The 20,437-nt window shown below is 46.1% G+C and overlaps 1 long non-coding RNA gene across 2 annotated transcripts in view; it reads left to right on the top strand.

Annotated features, from left to right (window-relative positions):
- Positions 1-20,437, top strand: part of LOC134935248 (uncharacterized) — a 297,771-nt gene that overhangs the window by 166,825 nt on the left and 110,509 nt on the right. Inside the window, exon 2 of one of the 2 annotated variants that reach the window (XR_010180009.1) lies at positions 952-1,001. The exons of the other annotated variant lie outside the window; for it this stretch is intronic. This is a non-coding gene — a long non-coding RNA (uncharacterized LOC134935248). The remainder of the gene's footprint in view (positions 1-951; positions 1,002-20,437) is intronic. 2 annotated transcript variants of the gene reach the window in all.

Genomic DNA, 20,437 nt, shown 5'->3' with positions numbered 1-20,437 from the left:
GGCATCTGTATACCTGGCACTGTGGGGGCATGTGTATACCTGGCACTGTGGGGGGCATATGTATACCTGGCACGGTGAGGGGCATATGTATACCTGGCACGGTGAGGGGCATATGTATACCTGGCACGGTGAGGGGCATATGTATACCTGGCACTGTGAGGGGCATTTGTATACCTGGCACTGTGAGGGCCATTTGTATACCTGGCACTGTGAGGGGCATTTGTGTACTTGGCACTGTGGGGGCATTTGTATACCTGGCACTGTGGGGGCAATTGTGGATCTGACACTGCACTATTGGGGGCATATGTGTATCACGTCCCATTTTAACTGGCCACACCCATTTTTTTGGCGCGCGCACCTCCGGCGCGCACACACAGTACCTCTACGGGGCAGACCTACTGAGGGGCAGGGTAATTTTTTAAGTTGAGAATTTTTGTATGGCCCCCGAAGGATTTTATAACTATCAAAATGGCCCTCGGTAGAAAAAAGGTTCCCCACCCCTGCACTAAGGGAACAGCAGGTGGTTGCTAATGGTGAAAAGCCTCTTGAGGGCTCTAGGAGTCTCACCCTAATAGAACCGGAGCTTCCCATGACTTCAAGTAAGTCCAAGGATGCTACGTTCCCAAATAGTACTGGAGTACTCCATGGCATCTTGCAAGTCCAAGAATCTAACATTGAAGCTCTCTACGGCATCTAGCAATTCCAAGGATCTTGCCTTTACCTAACAATCTCCTGCCATTCAGACTCATGGTTATTAAATGTATAATGACAGAATTTTCAACTATGCATTAAGGACCTTGATAAAAAAAAAAAAAGTTAAATGTCGATTGACATATTCCTCCAACTGTAGCGATAGTGAAAAGACAAAAAATGCTTTGTGGCAAATCATTTCGTAAATCCTGAAACTGTATTCTCATCTATTATTATTTTACATATGGATATATACTAAAGTTACACAACACAGTGGAGGAATAATAAGGAGGAAGAATGCTGCGTGAGAGGTACCAGAAACGCATTGTTATATTTACTAATATTAGAAACTAATGTCTGCAGTGGTAATTAGTGCCAATTAAACACTATTATGATTGACCCCTTGTGTATGCAAGTTTTATTGGATAAATTACATATACAGTATCGGGATAATTTGAATATAAAATTATAGTCCATTAAACAAAAAAAATACCATGTATAGATTTTTAAATAAAGATTATACTTTATTCACCTTTAGCAAATAACACATTTTATTGGGGTGCTTCCCTGTTCACAATAAAGGAGGAAAGAACTAAAATCTCCCGACTGAGAGAAGGTGGTATTACAGAGCAAGAGCTCCTGTTGCTGCTTGCAGCAATATCAGAATGAAAGACATGCCTGAAAACTTAAGACAAAAGGAGAAGTTCTCTGCATGGCTTTTTTAGTGTTTAGTCTTATGGAACTGGATGAAGGACAATTTTTCATAATATTCTGAAACTTCACATAGCCTGCTTTGAAGACCCAAGTAGCCTAAAATTCTAACTCAGGCGAGATTCTGCCAATTACTGTTAGACTGGGTGATTCAGAAATGGATTGAAACTCAGTTCTTTCTTGGCTACTTCTCACTTAAGTAAGGCAATCATTGAGAGCCATCTGTTACCTGTTAAATTTTTTAACTGCCTCTCTTTGTTTTACTTCTTATTTAGTCCTTAAGAACCGACTACCACTGAGCTAAGCCATCTGCCCTTTTTTGTCTAGTCCAACTGATACTGGATGAAATGGTCATCTTCTAAACTTACTCTGGAAAATGTAACCTCTAGATTCTAGAGCCTTTACATAATACCTTCATAAAGTAGTCCAACAAATGTTTTGGTTTGTCTTTTCTTTTTTAAACTGTCCTGTTGCTAAATAAATATGCACAGATTTTTATCCTTTCTGAAATCCTACGTGAATTCAGTGCACCATGTTTGTGCTGATCAGAAGTATAGGGCATTATATGTTCTGCTACTACCATCCAAAGTTATTATCTTTCCGATTAAATTGTAGAGCCTACACCACAACTGCTGCTTCTGGCTATTCAGGCATAGCATGCTTAGGGGGGAATTCAATTGCCGGTGGGATATAAAAAAAACCCCTGCAGCACTAGGTTTTTCCCACAGCAGCTGGGTTTTTAATTGCAGGAATGAAAATGCCAATATGCCGGGTCGGGTTGCCATCGGGGGCGGGAGCGGAGGCTGCGCCAGCGCCATCAGGGGGTGGGTGTGTAGACGGTGCTTGGAGATGAGAACATCTCCACATCGCCTCCTTCATACTGTGAACAGGTCCTGGATCGCAAAAAAACGGGTTACCTGTTCACACCTCACTGACCCGGTAATAACCTGGGAATAACCCTGCATTATTCTTGGGTTGAAATACCAGGTCAGGCGACTCGGGAATTCAGGACTAACCACTTTTACACCGCACATCGACCCGCGTCGCCCAGGCAATTTACCGGGTTATTTGTGCTGTGTGAAAAGGGTATTAGAGTGGCATGTTGATGCTGATGTCAGGGGTTCAGTCGCAGTTCAAAGCTGAAGAAGGGCAGTCGGGAGACGCATGTGAGAAAGAAGTGAGGTCTAGCTATGCGTTATGCTCTAACATTACATAATGGGAGATGATGGGAAGATGCCGATGGACAGCACACTCCAGCTGGATTCTGCCCAATCCGACAACTGCACAGAAACTTGGGCCACCGACACCGCATCAGTGATGCAAATGATAGGATGCCCGCTGGCATCGATAACAGGGGGACCCGATGCTGCTGGAACTGACTACAGCAGGTATCACTATCGACTGTAGGAGCCAGGGATGTGTCCCCCCATTGTCTGGTCCTGGAACTCCAGTCCCCGCAGCCTTCCCCTGATGGCGGCCTTGCTGCCTGTACTATTTATATGTCTGGAGTTTAGCCTGATGTTTATTTTGAGGTGATCCCAGCTAACTCCTTACTCCTGGACTGGTTCAGTCAGACTCTTAAGGCACAAGAGTATACTGTAGTTGACCCTTAATTTACTTACATTTTGTTTTTTGTTTAGTTATATTTTAAGGTTTGGTTTGTTTGATAGGGATTAGGTGCACTTTATTTTGGGGTTTGTTATACAGGGTGGGTAAAACTGGGAAGTTTTCTTTTTTCGTTTTCTTTTTTTTGTTTTTGTTGTTTCTATGTATTTTTCTTGTAAGATGTCCTTCATTTTCGAATGGCACAACACTGTTTTCCTATTTTGTTATTGGAGTTGGTCGGACACCTGCGGTCACTTTTTCCCCAGTTAGAATCTGGGGTTCTGAGATATGTCTCCTGTTTTTATCTATGTGTCCAATTTGATCTCTATGTTGAAAATTTTCTTGTGTAATGTCCGTGGACTCACTGCTAAAATAAAGCGTTCTTTAGTCCGACAATAAGTTAAGGCTCCTGTTCCCGATATTGTTTGTCTCTTAAGGCCAGTACTCACGGCCCGATGCGGGAGAGATGTGTGCTGAGCGAACCGCTCAGCACACATCTCTCCCGGCGCTCAACACAGCGCGATGTGTGCTGAGCGTGCGGGGGGAGACGGGGGGGAGATCGTTCATATCTTTCAAAAAATCGGCCAGTGTGTAGGGCCTATAAGTCTAGGGAGGTGTCAGTTCCTAGACATAATGTGTTTTGTTTGTCTTAAAGGGGGTACACACAGAGAGATCCGTGCTTAATTTCTAAGCAATCTGACTAGATTGCTTAGAAATTAAGCACGGATTTCTCGTGTGTATGCCCCATAGCGATAGCGATGAGCGGCCCCGCGTGTTGCTGTCACCGGTACTAGATTGGCATGCATGCAGACACAATCTAGTAGATCACTCACTTCACTGCTGTTGCGGGGGGAGAGATGTGTGCTGAACGGGGGGATAGATGTGTGCTGAGCGTCCTGTGATAGATCGCACACATCTCCCCGTGTGTACCCCCCTTTATATACAGATGGATACTCTGGATCGCCTTGTTTTCCTTAGCAGTACATGTTTACATTCTGTTTTAATGGCTGTTTATATCCCCCCCTTCCTTCTTCTCTGAGGTGCTCTCCAAATTGTAACTGAATTCCTCATTGCCTCTGTAATTTGTATTGGAGATTTTAATGCTGTGTAGGATGACTCTGTAGAAAGATGGAGGGAGGATTTGTGGCCCCACTCAGGTGGTTCCTCTGCTATTTCCCAGAAATGGGCCTTAGGGATGCCTGGCACCAAGCACACAATGAGACAAGAGGTAACTCCTGTTTCTCTGACGTCCTAGTGGATGCTGGGAACTCCGTAAGGACCATGGGGAATAGACGGGCTCCGCAGGAGACTGGGCACTCTTTAAAGAAAGATTAGGTACTATATCTGGTGTGCACTGGCTCCTCCCTCTATGCCCCTCCTCCAGACCCTAGTTAGAATCTGTGCCCGGCCAGAGCTGGATGCACCTAGTGGGCTCTCCTGAGCTCACTAGAAAAGAAAGTATTTGTTAGGTTTTTTATTTTCAGTGAGATCTGCTGGCAACAGACTCACTGCTACGAGGGACTGAGGGGAGAGAAGCAAACCTACCTGCTTGCAGCTAGCTTGTGCTTCTAAGGCTACTGGACACCATTAGCTCCAGAGGGATCGAACACAGGGCCGACCTCGATCGTCCGTTCCCGGAGCCGCGCCGCCGTCCCCCTTGCAGAGCCAGAAGACGGAAGATAAAGATGAAAAACGTCGGCTGAAGACTCCTGTCTTCATTAAGGTAGCGCACAGCACTGCAGCTGTGCGCCATTGCTCCCATAGCACACCACACACTCCGGTCACTGTTGGGTGCAGGGCGCTGGGGGGGGGGGCGCCCCGGGCAGCAATTAGTTTACCTTTTTGGCACAAATAGCACATAATACAGTGTATAACACTGTATATGTGCAAAAACCCCCGCCATTAACATTATAAAAAGCGGGAGAAGCCCGCCGCTGAGGGGGCGGGGCTATCTTCCTCAGCACAGCCAGCGCAATTTTCTCTTCACAGCTCCGCTGGAAGGACGCTCCCCAGGCTCTCCCCTGCAGTATCCAGTACAACAAGGGTAAAAAAGAGAGGGGGGGCACATAAATTTAGGCGCAATTTGTGTTAATAAGCAGCTATTGGGAAAAATCACTCAGTATAGTGAAAATCCCTGTGTTATATAGCGCTGTGGTGTGTGCTGGCATACTCTCTCTCTGTCTCCCCAAAGGACTTTGTGGGGTCCTGTCATCAGTCAGAGCATTCCCTGTGTGTGTGTCGGTACGGCTGTGTCGACATGTTTGATGAGGAGGGCTACGTGGAGGCGGAGCAGGAGCCGATAAGTGTGATGTCGCCCCCTACGGGGCCGACACCGGAGTGGATGGATATGTGGAAGGTATTAACCGACAGTGTCAACTCTTTACATAAAAGGTTTGATGACGTAACAGCCTTGGGACAGCCGGCATCTCAGCCGTCTCAGAGGCCATCAGGGGCTCAAAAACGCCCGCTAGCTCAGATGGCAGACACAGATGTCGACACGGAGTCTGACTCCAGTGTAGACGAGGATGAGACAAATGTACAGTCCACAAGGGCCATCCGATGCATGATTACGGCAATAAAAAATGTGTTGCACATTTCTGACATTAACCCGGTTACCACTAAAAAGGGTATTATGTTTGGGGAGAAAAAGCAGCCAGTGACTTTTCCCCCATCTGATGAATTAAATGAATTGTGTGAAGAAGCGTGGTGTTCCCCTGATAAGAAACTAGTGATTTCTAAGAGGTTACTGATGGCGTACCCTTTCCCGCCAACGGATAGGTTACGCTGGGAGACATCCCCTAGGGTGGACAAGGAGCTCACACGATTATCTAAAAGGGTGGCACTGCCGTCTCAGGATACGGCCGCCCTAAAGGAGCCTGCAGATAGAAAGCAGGAGGCTATCCTGAAGTCTGTATATACACACTCAGGTACTATACTGAGACCTGCTATTGCTTCAGCATGGACAGAAAGGCAAGCGGGTCAGAGGCGCATCCTTTCTGCCCAGAGGCAGGGGTAGAGGAAAAAAGCTGCACCAGACAGCCAGTTCCCAGGAACAAAAATCCTCCCCTGCTTCCACTAAGTCCACCGCATGACGCTGGGGCTTCACAGGTGGAGCCAGGTGCGGTGGAGGCGCGTCTCCGGAACTTCAGCGACTAGTGGGTTCGCTCACAGGTGGATCTCGGGGTTCTACAAGTGGTATCTCAGGGATACATGCTGGAGTTCGAGGCGACTCTCCCTCGCCGTTACCTCAAATCAGCCTTGCCAGCGGCTCCCAGGGAAAGGGAGGTAGTGCTGGTGGCTATTCACAAGCTGTACCTTCAGCAGGTGATAATCAAGGTTCCCCTCCTTCAACAGGGACGGGGTTACTATTCCACAATGTTTGTGGTACCGAAACCAGACGGTTCGGTGAGACCCATTCTAAATTGAAAATCCTTGAACACTTATGTAAGGAAGTTCAAGTTCAAAATGGAATCGCTCAGGGCGGTTATTGCAAGCCTGGAAGAGGGGGATTTTATGGTGTCGCTGGACATCAAGGACGCTTATCTGCATGTCCCCATTTACCCACCTCACCAGGAGTACCTCAGGTATGTGGTACAGGACTGTCATTACTAATTCCAGACGTTGCCGTTTGGTCTGTCCACGGCACCGAGGGTATTTACCAAGGTAATGGCCAAAATGATGATACTCCTTCGGAAGAAGGGAGTTATAATTATCCCGTACTTGGACGATCTCCTTATAAAGGCGAGGTCCAAGGAGCAGTTGTTAGTCAACGTAGCACTATCTCGGGAAGTGCTGCAACAGCATGGCTGGATTCTGAATATCCCAAAGTCGCAGCTGATTCCTGCGACGCGTCTGCTGTTCTTGGGCATGATTCTGGACACAGAACAGAAGAAGGTGTTTCTCCCGGTGGAGAAGGCCCAGGAATTGTCATCTCTGGTCAGGGACCTCCTGAAACCAAAACAGGTGTCGGTGCATCACTGCACGCGAATCCTGGGAAAGATGGTAGCTTCTTACGAAGCAATTCCCTTCGGCAGGTTCCATGCAAGGATCTTTCAGTGGGATCTGTTAGACAAGTGGTCCGGATCGCAACTTCAGATGCATCGGCTGATCACCCTGTCCCCGAGGGCCAGGGTGTCTCTGCTGTGGTGGCTGCAGAGTGCTCATCTTCTCGAGGGCCGCAGATTCGGCATACAGGACTGGGTCCTGGTGACCACGGATGCAAGCCTCCGAGGTTGGGGGGCAGTCACTCAGGGAAGGAACTTCCAAGGACAGTGGTCAAGTCAGGAGACTTCCCTTCACATAAATATTCTGGAACTAAGGGCCATTTACAACGCCCTGAGTCAAGCAGAACCCCTGCTTCAAAACCAACCGGTGCTGATTCAGTCAGACAACATCACGGCGGTCGCCCAGGTAAACCGACAGGGCGGCACAAGAAGCAGGATGGCGATGGCAGAAGCCACAAGGATTCTTCGATGGGCGGAGAATCACGTGCTCGCACTGTCAGCAGTGTTCATTCCGGGAGTGGACAACTGGGATGCAGACTTCCTCAGCAGGCACGACCTCCACCCGGGAGAGTGGGGACTTCATCCAGAAGTCTTCACGCTGATTGTAAATCGTTGGGAACGGCCACAGGTAGACATGATGGCGTCCTGTCTCAACAAAAAGCTAAAAAAATATTGCGCCAGGTCAAGAGACCCTCAGGCGATAGCTGTGAACGCACTAGTGACACCGTGGGTGTACCAGTCGGTTTATGTGTTCCCTCCTCTTCCTCTCATACCCAAAGTACTGAGGATTGTAAGAAAGAGAGGAGTAAGAACTATACTCATCGTTCCGGATTGGCCAAGAAGAACTTGGTACCCAGAACTACAAGAAATGATCTCAGAGGACCCATGGCCTCTGCCTCTCAGACAGGACCTGTTACAGCAGGGGCCCTGTCTGTTCCAAGACTTACCATGGCTGCGTTTGACGGCATGGCGGTTGAACGCCGGATCCTAACGGAAAAGGGCATTCCAGATGAAGTGATTCCTACGCTGATAAAGGCTAGGAAAGACGTGACAGCACAACATTATCACCGTATATGGCGAAAATATGTTGCTTGGTGTGAGGCCAGGAAGGCCCCTACAGAGGAATTCCAGCTGGTTCGATTCCTGCACTTCCTACAGTCAGGAGTGACTATGGGCCTAAAATTAGGATCCATAAAGGTCCAGATTTCGGCCCTATCTATTTTCTTTCAAAAAGAACTGGCTTCATTGCCTGAAGTTCAGACGTTTGTTAAGGGAGTGCTGCATATTCAGCCCCCTTTTGTGCCTCCAGTGGCACCTTGGGATCTTAACGTTGTGTTGGATTTCCTGAAATCCCACTGGTTTGAGCCACTTAAGACCGTGGAGCTAAAATATCTCACGTGGAAAGTGGTCATGCTATTGGCCTTAGCTTCGGCTAGGCGTGTGTCAGAATTGGCGGCTTTGTCGTGTAAAAGCCCTTATCTGATCTTCCATATGGACAGGGCAGAATTGAGGACTCGTCCCCAATTTCTCCCTAAGGTGGTATCAGCGTTTCATTTCAACCAACCTATTGTGGTGCCTGTGGCTACTAGGGACTTGGAGGACTCCCAAGTTACTAGATGTAGTCAGGGCTTTGAAAATCTATGTAGCCAGGGCGGCTGGAGTCAGGAAAACTGACTCGCTGTTTATCCTGCATGCGCCCAACAAGCTGGGTGCTCCTGCTTCAAAGCAAACTATTGCGCGCTGGATCTGTAACACGATTCAGCAAGCTCATTCTGCGGCAGGATTGCCGCATCCTAAATCAGTAAAAGCCCATTCCACAAGGAAGGTGGGCTCTTCTTGGGCGGTTGCCCGAGGGGTCTCGGCTTTACAGCTTTGCCGAGCTGCTACTTGGTCGGGTTCAAACACATTTGCTAAGTTCTACAAGTTTGATACCCTGGCTGAGGAGGACCTTGCCTTTGCTCATTCGGTGCTGTAGAGTCATCCGCACTCTCCCGCCCGTTTGGGAGCTTTGGTATAATCCCCATGGTCCTTACGGAGTTCCCAGCATCCACTAGGACGTCAGAGAAAATAAGAATTTACTCACCGGTAATTCTATTTCTCGTAGTCCGTAGTGGATGCTGGGCGCCCGTCCCAAGTGCGGACTCTCTGCAATACATGTATATAGTTATTGCTTAACTAAAGGGTTATTGTTATGAGCCATCTGTTACTGAGGCTCAGTTGTTGTTCATACTGTTAACTGGGTATGGTTATCACGAGTTGTACAGTGTGATTGGTGTGGCTGGTATGAGTCTTACCCTGGATTCAAAATCCTTTCCTGGTAATGTCAGCTCTTCCGGGCACAGTTTCCCTAACTGAGGTCTGGAGGAGGGGCATAGAGGGAGGAGCCAGTGCACACCAGATATAGTACCTAATCTTTCTTTTAAGAGTGCCCAGTCTCCTGCGGAGCCCGTCTATTCCCCATGGTCCTTACGGAGTTCCCAGCATCCACTACGGACTACGAGAAATAGAATTACCGGTGAGTAAATTCTTATTTTTTGTTCGACCCGCCACACTTTCTAAAGAATTGATAGATGTTTTGGCCCCCATATGTCAGCGGCCGCCATTCCCTTATCCGCCGACCAGATCCGCCCGTTATGATCGGCAATCTGTCTGGGAATCGGGAAATTAAACATGTTAAAAATGCCTGATTCCTCCGATCCCAGACGAAAAATGGTCGGAATCGGGGAATTGGGATTTTTAAACATGTTTAATATTCCTGATTCCTCGACCCGGCCATCAAACGATATTACAATAACATCCTTAATGCACAGAGTACATGCAGGCTGTCTGAAGGGGAAAGTTTGCTTCTGTAGTGCAGGATGTATCATTACTAAAAGTACAACACAACTTCTGAAAACTGCAGTATCCCTATATATATTAGAGGTATACGGATGATAGGTCGACAAGCAATAGGTCGATGCTGAATGGTCGACATGCATATGCTTGACATCGTCAAAAGGTCAACATGTTCAGATGTCGTCACAGCATAATGTCGACATTAGTTTTCTTTTTTTAAATGTAGCACTCTTTCATGCTTTACCATCCACGTGGACTACAATTGAGAATAGTAACCTTGCCCAAAGCATGGCGAGTGAAGCAAGCTATGCGAGGAGACGCGGTACACTAATTTGGGGTCCACGGGCTGGAAGGGATATTTTTACATCCAAAAAAATTCAGAAACTCATGTCAACCTTTTCACGTGTTGACTATTTACGTGTTGACCTTTTGACCATGTTGAACTTGTGCATGTCCACCATTTGGTGTCAACATAGACATTGTCGACCTTTTGACTGTCGACAGTTTGATCCATAACCATATTATAAAGGTCTCCAATATCTGCTGGGGACCCACAGCACAGCAGTCCCCGTAGAAGAATAGAGGATGAGGCTGAGACATGCAGTGGGTGGGTGAGGCTGAGAGACACAGTGGGTGGGTGAGGCTGAGAGACACAGTAGGTGGGTAAGGCTGAAAGACACAGTGGGTAAGGATGAGAGACACAGTGGGGGTGTGAGGCTGATAGACACAGTGGGTTGGTGAGGCTGAGAGGCACAGTGGGTGGGTGAGGCTGAGAGACACAGTGGGTGGTGGTGATGATGAGGGATACTGGGTGGGGGGTGAGTCAAATACTTCCACAAGCAGAGTAAAGAGATGGTCCAAGTAGGAGTTCAATCAATGTCACACATGTAAACACAATTGTTACTAAAAAGTAAGCTGTCAAAATTTTATTTGGTGTAAGGTAGCGCCAGGTGTGGTCACTATATATTTTTTCTGTGTTCTGTTTGGGGTCTTGGTGAAGGCTCGTTTTTACCACATAGGCTGCCACTATATATGTTTTTAGCGCAGATCAAACCATATATTTTGTTTTGAATGTCACACACTGTTGAAGTGTTGGAGAAAAGTCGAGGTTTGAGAGGGCAGGGCCAGGCTGTGAGATGGCGGGGGCGGGTCTGCACAGTATGCTTGATCAGGACTTACACAGGGAAGTGGATGAGGGGTCAGGGCTGCACGGCTCTCTTACAGACTCATCCTTCATTTTGAGAAGCACAGCCACCCGGTCCGATGCGTGGCGAGCGCACATGCTGCCGGGATTCCGGCAGACGGGATGCCGCTGTCGGTATAGTGATAACTGGCATCCTGTCTGCCGGGATATTGTATGTATCCCGCTTAAACTTATAAGGTAAACTCATAAGGTGAACAGGTCCGTTCACAGTAGTTACCTCATACTTTACGCAATGGGCCCATTCATCATTGACATGCTGCAGCGTTTGGGGGGCAGAACGGGGTTGCACCCAGCATCGTTCTTCAAAATGGGGGCATGTCATACCGGTTTGAAGGCATGATGAGTCCAGGGTCTGCATTGTCAGACTAAGAATTCCTGGACCCGTGTGCCCATATACGACGGCCTGCCTGAGTAAGCTTCAGGGTGGTCGTACCTAAAATCATCGCGAATTGTGACTGATGGTCGCAATGATGATCCAAGGCTGCGTCCTGAGATGCAGCACTTGGATCTTCACTAATGCAAACAGGAGGTGTCTATCCTCTACACACGCCTCCTGCTACATTAGAATTTGAATGAGCAAAAATTGCACAGCTGCTTCCCTGCTGTATGGCATGTATGCTGTATGGCATATGTCTATTTCACTCATGTCAATTACAGTAGGATCTAATTGATTTCTGTTCTTTTTTGGTTTTCTAATGTTTTTTTTTTATGTTCTTGTTTCTGTCTTTTTATAATGTGAAAAAAAAGCAATAAAATACACCTGATTAAAGAAAAACAGGGAAGATGAGATGGCATTAGTAATCCCGGGACTGCTGCCGTACTTGGGGGGTGATTCAGACCTGATCGCTGGGCTACTAACTTTGCTGTCCTGCGTTCAGATAGTCGCTGCCGTGTACGCCGAGCTGCAAACATCCAGGACTTACTCCCACAGTACGATCAGAAGAGGATGATTGAGGCCGGAACTGACGTCAGACATCCTCCCTGAAAACACTTGGGCACGCCTGCATTTTTCCAGAAACTCCCAATAAACGCTCAGTTACCATCGACAAATGGACTCCTCCAGTTAATCATCTTGCGAACGCCCATGCAATCGGATTTTTTGCACCATCCCAGCGATGCCCTTTGTTGTTCTCCGACGCAAGTGCGCATTGTGGTGCATACGCATGCGCAGTTAGTACCTGATTGCCCGCTGTGCGAAAACAACAGCAATCCGGAATGAATCAGGCCCTTATATCACAGATGCCCCCAATAAATTGGCATGCCCTCAGAGAAGGCTATTGATAGCAAGAGCTGCATTAACTTAAACCTGCAGGAGGGCTTCAATAAATAGCCTAAAGCCCTAGATTCTGTGAAAATATCCTGGTTTTCGTAGGATTCAGGGACTAGCGATGCATTTCAGTCGCACTGCTTGCCGCAGAGTGCTTGACATGATTTCTGGCTGGCAACTGACCGTTTTCAGGGAGTGTGCGGAAAAAGCAGGTGTGCCAGGAAAAACGCAGGTGTGGCTGGGCGAACGCTGGGCAGGTTTGTGACGTCAAATCCGGAACTTAATAGTCTGAAGTGATCGCAAGCGCTGAGTAGGTTTTGAGCTACTCGGAAACTACACAAAAAAATGTTGACGCCGCTCTGCGATACAACCGTTCACACTTCTGCTAAGCTAAAATACGCTCCCAGTGGGCGGCCGCATAGCGTTTGCACGGCTGCTAAATCTGGCTAGCGAGTGAACAAATCGGAATGACCCCCTTTATCTTTCAGCTGAAGAATTTTAATAATTGAAAATTGATGACTTTTAAGAGACCTTAATATAAGGTTTGCGACCTAGAACATGCATAACATTTATTGGTTGGTTTATTGTTATGTTGTCCGTAAATACTGAATGGAGAAACAAGGCCTATCTCCCTACAGCTTATGCACTAATGGAAATATGTTGAATGGGGTAACGAGCCCTGTCTCCCCACAGCCAGGGGCAGCGCCGTAACTACCTGTGTGCCAGGTGTGTCTGGCACACAGCGCAGTTGCCCTGAGGGCGCACGGCCAGCGTCTTGTAATGAGTCAAATTGGCTCATTAAAAGCCGCCTGTTCTGTGCGCGCCCGTGCGCCGCGCTGGAGAGGAGCAGCAGCACCGGAGGCAGGGGAGGAGGGAGGGGGACTGGAGCCGCAGCAGCGCTATGTAATCGGTAGTAGCTTCCCCCATCCCAGCATTCACAGTGGCGGGCAGCCAATGCGGAAGGAGAGGGGACTGCTGCAGCGGCGCCACTACCAATTACACTGCACTGCTGCGGCTCCAGTCCCCCTCCCTCCTCCTCCTCCCCTGCCTGTACCGAGGGATCTACCAGCACGAGGAGCCTGACTGCCAGCGGGGAGAGATGGTATCTCTCTCTCTCTCTCTCGCTCTCTCTCTCTCTCTCTGTCACTCTCTAGCTATCTCTATTCTGTCAACCACAATGTGTAAAAAGGGGGATTGGCTGCCGTAATGTGTAAAAAGGGGGACGCTGTCTGCCGTAATGTGTAAAAAGGGGGATGCTGTCTGCCGTAATGTGTAAAAAGGGGACGCTGCCTGCTGTAATGTGTAAAAAGGGGGACTGGCTGCCGTAATGTGTAAAAGGGGCTCTACCTGGTGTAGTGGCGCTACTGTGCAGCGTAATTTGAATAATGGAGACTACTGTGCACCGTAGTATGAATTGGTATTATTTTGTGGCCATGCCCCTTCCCCATGAAGCCACGACGCTATATATTTTTCACGCGCCTGCGGCGTGCACTGCCCCTGTCTTGCATAGGGGGGCACCAATGCCATTTCTTGCACACAACGCTACAATGCCTAGTTACGGCACTGGCCAGGGGTGTAGCAAGGGTGGCTCTAGTAGAGGGCCTGCTGCCACCCGCCACCCCCCCTATTCCCATGGGCCACTGTACTGGCAGTCACAGAGCAGGAGGAGGAGAAGCAAACTGGATGCACACTGACTCGGAATCAGAGACTAGGTAGGGAACAGGACAGGCCAGAGGTGACACCAGGAGACACTGACAGTCGTGTGCCCGCCCTCTTATATGTCTCACTGTCTGCAGTAGATATGCAGCAGGGTTACTTCTGTCCTGCAGCACCACTCTCTGCCCCCACTGCTGCAGCAACTCTCTCTTTCCTGGAAGATGTAGCACATGTCTCTACTTCAGATGATGCAGCAGCTCTCTCAGACCTAGCTGCTGCAGCACCTCTTTATGTCCCGGCTTCTGCAGAACCTCTCTGTACCCTGATTATTGCAGCACTTCTCTCTACATTGATGCTGCAGCACCTCTCTCTGCCCAGCTGCTGCTACAGCAGAACCTCTTTCTGCAGCACCTCTCTCTGCCCCAGCTGCTGTAGCACTTCTCTCTACATTTATGCTACAGCATTTCTCTCTGCCCCAGCTGCTGCTGCAGCAGCAGCAGCAACACCTCTCTCTGCCCCGGATGCTGCAACACCCCTCTCTACATTAATGCTGCAGCACCCCTCTCTGCCCCAGCTGCTGCTGCAGCAGCACCTCTCTCTCTCTGCAATAGAAGCTGCAGCAACCTTACTCTGTCTCTCAGGCTGCTGCAGCACCTCTCTGCCCCTCAGGCTGCTGAAGCACCTCTCTCTGCCCCTCAGGCTGCTACAGCATCTCTCTCTGCCCCGGCTGCTGCAGAACGTCTCTCTACATTGATGCTGCAGCCCCCCTCTCTGCCCCAGCTGCTGCTGCTGCACCACCTCTCTCTCTGCATTAGAAGCTACAGCACATCACTCTGTCTCCCAGGATGCTGCAAAACCTCTCTTTGCCCCTCAGGCTATTGCAGCACCTCTCTCTGCCCCTCAGGCTGCTGTGGTACAGCTCTCTCTGACCCTCAGGTAATTCTAGGACATTATTTTCATTGAAGCATAGTGGGATTAGCAGGTCTGGGATGGCAGTTCTAGGGTATTATTTTCGTTGTGGCATTGGGGGATTATCAAATCTTTGGGGGGGGGGTAATTTTGGAGCATTATTTTCATTGAGAGTTTTGGGGGGGTTTAGGTCTGTGGGGTTACATTTGGGGCGTTATTTTCATTGAGAGTTTGGGGGGTTCAGGTCTGTGGGGGGTCACATTTTGGGTATTATCTTTCATTAAGGCATTGAGAGATCATCAGATCTGGGGGTGTCCATTTTGGGGCATTATTTTCATTCAGATACTGGAGGGGTTATCAGGTCTTTGGGGGGGGGGGGGGTGTCACATTTGAGGCTTTATTTTCAGTGCGGAATTGGGGAGTTGTGAGGTTAGGTCAGATGGGGCATAAATAGTGCTTTTTATTTATTTGAATTAAACCAGTAAATAGTTAAATACAGCTACATCCATAGCAGCTCTACCATGGTGTAATGTGTATAAGGGGCTCAACCATAGTGTAATGTGTATAGGGGGCTCTACTGTGTGGTGTAATGTTTATAATGGGTACCACTGTGTGGTGTAATGTGAATAATGGACACTACTGTGTGGTGTAATGTGAATTTGTACTATTCTGTGGCCACACACATTCCCAATGAAGATATTATTTATTTATTATTACCAGTTACTTATATAGTGCTCGCATATTCTGCAGCGCTTTACAGGGAATATTTTGCCATTCACATCAGTCCCTGCCACATGGAAGCGTACAATCTATATTCCTTACCACACACACACAGTTAATTTTTGGTGGAATTCAATTAACCTAATAGTAGATTTTTGACCTCAGTGCTGCGAAGTAGTAATGCTAACCATTGCACCCAAAGGAAACTTTTGCCCTGATCTCCACAAGGTTTAGAACCGGCCCTTTCACCAATTTAGGATTTTTAAATATTGTTTCCTTTCAAATGTAACATGCCACCACATGTTGGCTAGGCCCCCAATTCAGTACAGGGGAAGGGGGCACCAAAACATACCCTTGCACGGGGCACCATAGTGCCTAGCTATACCTCTGCCTACAGCTCATACAACGGAAATATATTGAATGTTGAGACAAGGCCTGTCTCCCTACAGCTCATACACTAATGGAAATATACTGTTTTGAATGAGAAAACAAGGCCTGTCTCCCTACAGCTCATACACTAATGGAAATATACTGTATTGAATGAGGAAAAAAGGCCTGCTCCCTACAGCTCATACACTAACAGAAATATTTTGAATGAGAAATCAAGGCCTATTCCCCCCCACAGGTTATGCAATGAAGAAAATATATTTTTTATGTTTAATTATTGTGACATGAACAACTCAGTGTTCTTAGAGTACAGTTCCTAAAGGTCTTTTTCTAGTATTTGTGATCTGTCCCCACATTCTTTTTCTAATAATTCCCTAATATAACTAAGAAATATGACAAAAAGTATCACAAGAGAGCGCTTAAGTAGAAACTGCTACATCTTCTATAAAACTGTTGTTTGGGTTAACGGAGAAATGTGTTAAGGACCCGCCACGCTGCTGATATCAGCTCCTGCACGTTCACCCATCTATCTCCACAGCCAGAGCCTTTGTACCAGCGGTACCTGTCACAGCCGCCCAACTGAGAGCTGTGCCCTCCTTCCCCATATACCGAGCTGACACCGCCGCTCCCACATACAAACCACGGACCCTGTCTGACGATTGCTGGTCTCGCTGAAACCATATTGGAACCAGTGGTGAGCTAACCAAACAATAGGCGGATGGGGAGGTGGTAGTATAGTGCACTCTCTACGACCACAGCTAAACTAAACAGCAACCATAAAAGCATCATAATTCAGCCTTTATTGGAATTTTCTTGAGATATATGAACGTGTGCTGTGAGTACCATAGTGGACTACCACTTGAACTATGGGGGTCATTCCGAGTTGTTCGCTCGCTAGCAGATTTTAGCAGCATTGCACACGCTAGGCCGCCGCCCTCTGGGAGTGTATCTTAGCTTAGCAGAATTGCGAACGAAAGATTAGCAGAATTGCGAATGGAAAATTCTTAGCAGTTTCTGAGTAGATCGAGACTTACTCCTACATTGCGATCAGCTCAGCCCGTTTCGTTCCTGGTTTGACGTCACAAACACGCCCTGCGTTCGGTCAGCCACTCCCCGTTTCTCCAGACACTACTGCGTTTTATTCTGGCACGCCTGCGTTTTTCCGCACACTCCCAGAAAACGGTCAGTTTCCGCCCAGAAACACCCACTTCCTGTCAATCACACTCCGATCACTTCGACGATGAAAATTCTTCGTTCGGACATGAGTAAATCTACTAAATTTTGTGCTAAAATACTTAGCGCATGCGCATTTTTGCCTTAATCGCTCCGTTGCGAAGGTCGGCAACAAGCGAACAACTCAGAATGACCCCCTATATTCTGTCTGTGGACTGACTGATGCTGCACTAGGTGATCCTTAAAAAACGTGCCACATTGTGCTTTAATATCAGCAGTGTTATATATTGTTTATATATATATATATATATATATATATATATATGTGCAAGGGAGGGTAGGGGTAATAGCGACTCACAGTGTCTACACATAAAAGGATATATATATGAAGAAACGATAAAATACGTATTTCTAAAAAACAGGGGGAAATTTATTATAAAACAATTATAAAATTACAAAATTATAAAATTACAATAAGAGAATTGTATATTTTTGGATGGTCTAAAAAGTTGTGAAGAAAATATAAAAATATGAGGGTTGGATTTAAAACATGAATTTAGACTAATAAAAACATAAAAAACATAACTGGAACAATAAAAGTATATAAAGGTATTTTCAGATAAGAGAAAGGTGCTTATCTTAAAAAAGGAAGGTCACTTGGGTATACCTCTTGGGTAAGTTTTCTTCACAACTTTTTAGACCATCCAAAAATATACAATTCTCTTATTGTAATTTTATAAATTTGTAATTTTATAATTGTTTTATAATAAATTTCCCCCTGTTTTTTAGAAATACGTATTTTATCGTTTCTTCATATATATATCCTTTTATGTGTAGACACTGTGAGTCGCTATTACCCCTACCCTCCCTTGCACATTTTTAACTAACAGGCAGCTTATCACTGCCTATCTATTGGGGTCAGCTGACACCTTTTATTCCTAAAGGAGTGTCTACACTTTTTGGCTAATACATTTTACGTATACATTTTTAAATCTTATAGCCGGCCTATACACCTATACTTGTGGCGCCATACTCTCACCACGCCATATATATATATATATATATGCATTTTCATTATTTTTAAATTCTATATTATTAATAAATTGTCTGAGACAAATATATAAATTTTCTACTTAAGCGCCCTCTTGTGATACTTTTTGGCATATTTTTAAGTTTGATTACAAGCACCACAGAATACTCATATGGGAGCTGCTAAAATTTAAAGGTGGCCGATAAAATTTGCACCAATTTGTTTTGTTTAACAGAGCGCCTGATTTTGCAATTATATAATTGTATAATTGGCATGTGTTGTACTGAATTCCCTAATATGCCCGTTCAAGTTAAAAGTATAAATGAAAATAAAGGTCATTTGAATAAAAAGCAGAAAGAATCTTATATTTTCTCTCTGGGCATAAGATGTCCGTCCATAGTGTGGGCACAGGTGGATGGATCTGCTATCCAGGTTAGAAAGACGAAAGAAAGATTTATGTTCTACATGGGTAGAAAAGGCCTGAAGAAAAATGGCCAGCAGGGCCAGACTGCTCTCAAGGCAGGGAAGCAGCTGTTCCTTAGTATTTGGATAGGTTACTCAGTAAGAATTATACAGAATAGTCATAGAGCCATCTCCTGGCCAGTAATGGTAAAGCGTCTTCCAAATACTTTTACCTATGGGACCTCACAAATTATGGAAACTGTATAAATATCACAACAGTTGTTTTTGAATAATAGTTTTGACTTGAACGTAGAACACATAAATAATGTAGCAGCAAACTTAGTTTACATATAAAACATTGAGACCTGCCTAGGAACCAGCCATAAGCACTGATGTAAAGATTATAACCTGCGGCATTGGAAAATAAATGTGCCTTGTTCATGAACTGAAAGCTTATGTAAAAATACATAGCCTAGAATTCGGATATCACTCGAAGGGTGCCATGTAGCTAAAATAGTAAATCTGGCATTGAACTGTCATTATAATTTACTCCTACTAGCAACACCTTAAATTTGCACTTGGGTTAATAGAACAGTCATTTCAGGGCATGGTCCTGCACTCATTCTTGCCCTGTGCAGCACACTTCATACTGTCCAGCGTTACCTTAAAAAATCAACACATCAAACTATAATGATGAGCTTCTATCCAACATAAGGGTATATTCAATTAGTGCCAAATTTTCCGACAGTTGGAAAATTGGCACTAATTCGACCCGTGGGCATTCAATATCAGGCGTTTTCGACAGTTTTTTGGTCCATTTTTGCCATGCCTTTTCGTTTTTTTTTTTTGTCAAATCAGCATGGGCGAAAACGGACCAAAAAACGCCCGCAAATTCGGCAATACACGTGGATTGGCAGCGAATTCACTGATCCACGTGGTTTTTGCCTGTGCAGATTTTTAGACCAGTCGAAAAAATGGTACGGGCTTTGAATAGGTCGAATGTAATTCGACCTACAAACGGGCGAAAAGTGCAGTTTATTCGACTGGATGAAAAAACGGCACTAATTGAATACCCCCTTTAGGCTTCTAACCTTAAGACATTTTTCCAAGTACAATTACAATCAATCATATACAGTATGTCCAACATTAAAAAGAAAAAAAGCCTAAAGATTGGGTGGCTTGCTTAGTTACTGCCAGGGACGGACTGGACCACAGAGAAAACACATGGTGGGCTCCTCTGCCCTCCCCCTCCTCAAAGGATCAGGTTCCAGACTGTACATTTAAATTATACTGTACAGGGCTATGGTGTATTTTCCACAGCTGTTATTGCACTACCAGTATATATGCATGTATCTATCTATCTATCTATCTATCTATCTATCTATCTATCTATCTATCTATATATATATATATATATACTCACTAAAGGTTAGCCAAGCCTGTGTGGCAGCTGGCACATGGGCCCCTACCACTTGCTTTAATTGCAGATAAGTTACACTTCCTAGCAATTCTCCTGTTTGACCATTTTCTGTGTATAATTTTTAAATTCTAATTTACTTTGATAGTCATACATTTCTTGCCCTCAAATATTGAAAACTATTACATATTACTATTACATGTAATAATTATATGACCATAGATCAAATACCATTAAAAAAAAAACATGTCTCAAACCACAGAGCCTATTGTCAGAGAATGTGGGGGCCACAAATCAGCCGGGGAGGGCTGCCTACATGCCTCCAGTTGGACAGTCTTGGGATAGGCCAAGTCTTAGAGATGGGTTGCATATGGTAATTCCATAGGAAGAGCTGTAGGGAAAGGATATACAGTATATGAATGAGTAA

The sequence above is a fragment of the Pseudophryne corroboree genome, chromosome 6 (genome assembly GCF_028390025.1).
Source record: "Pseudophryne corroboree isolate aPseCor3 chromosome 6, aPseCor3.hap2, whole genome shotgun sequence".
NCBI classification, from domain to species: Eukaryota; Metazoa; Chordata; class Amphibia; order Anura; family Myobatrachidae; genus Pseudophryne; species Pseudophryne corroboree.
This window is presented reverse-complemented; position numbering and strand designations above follow the sequence as displayed.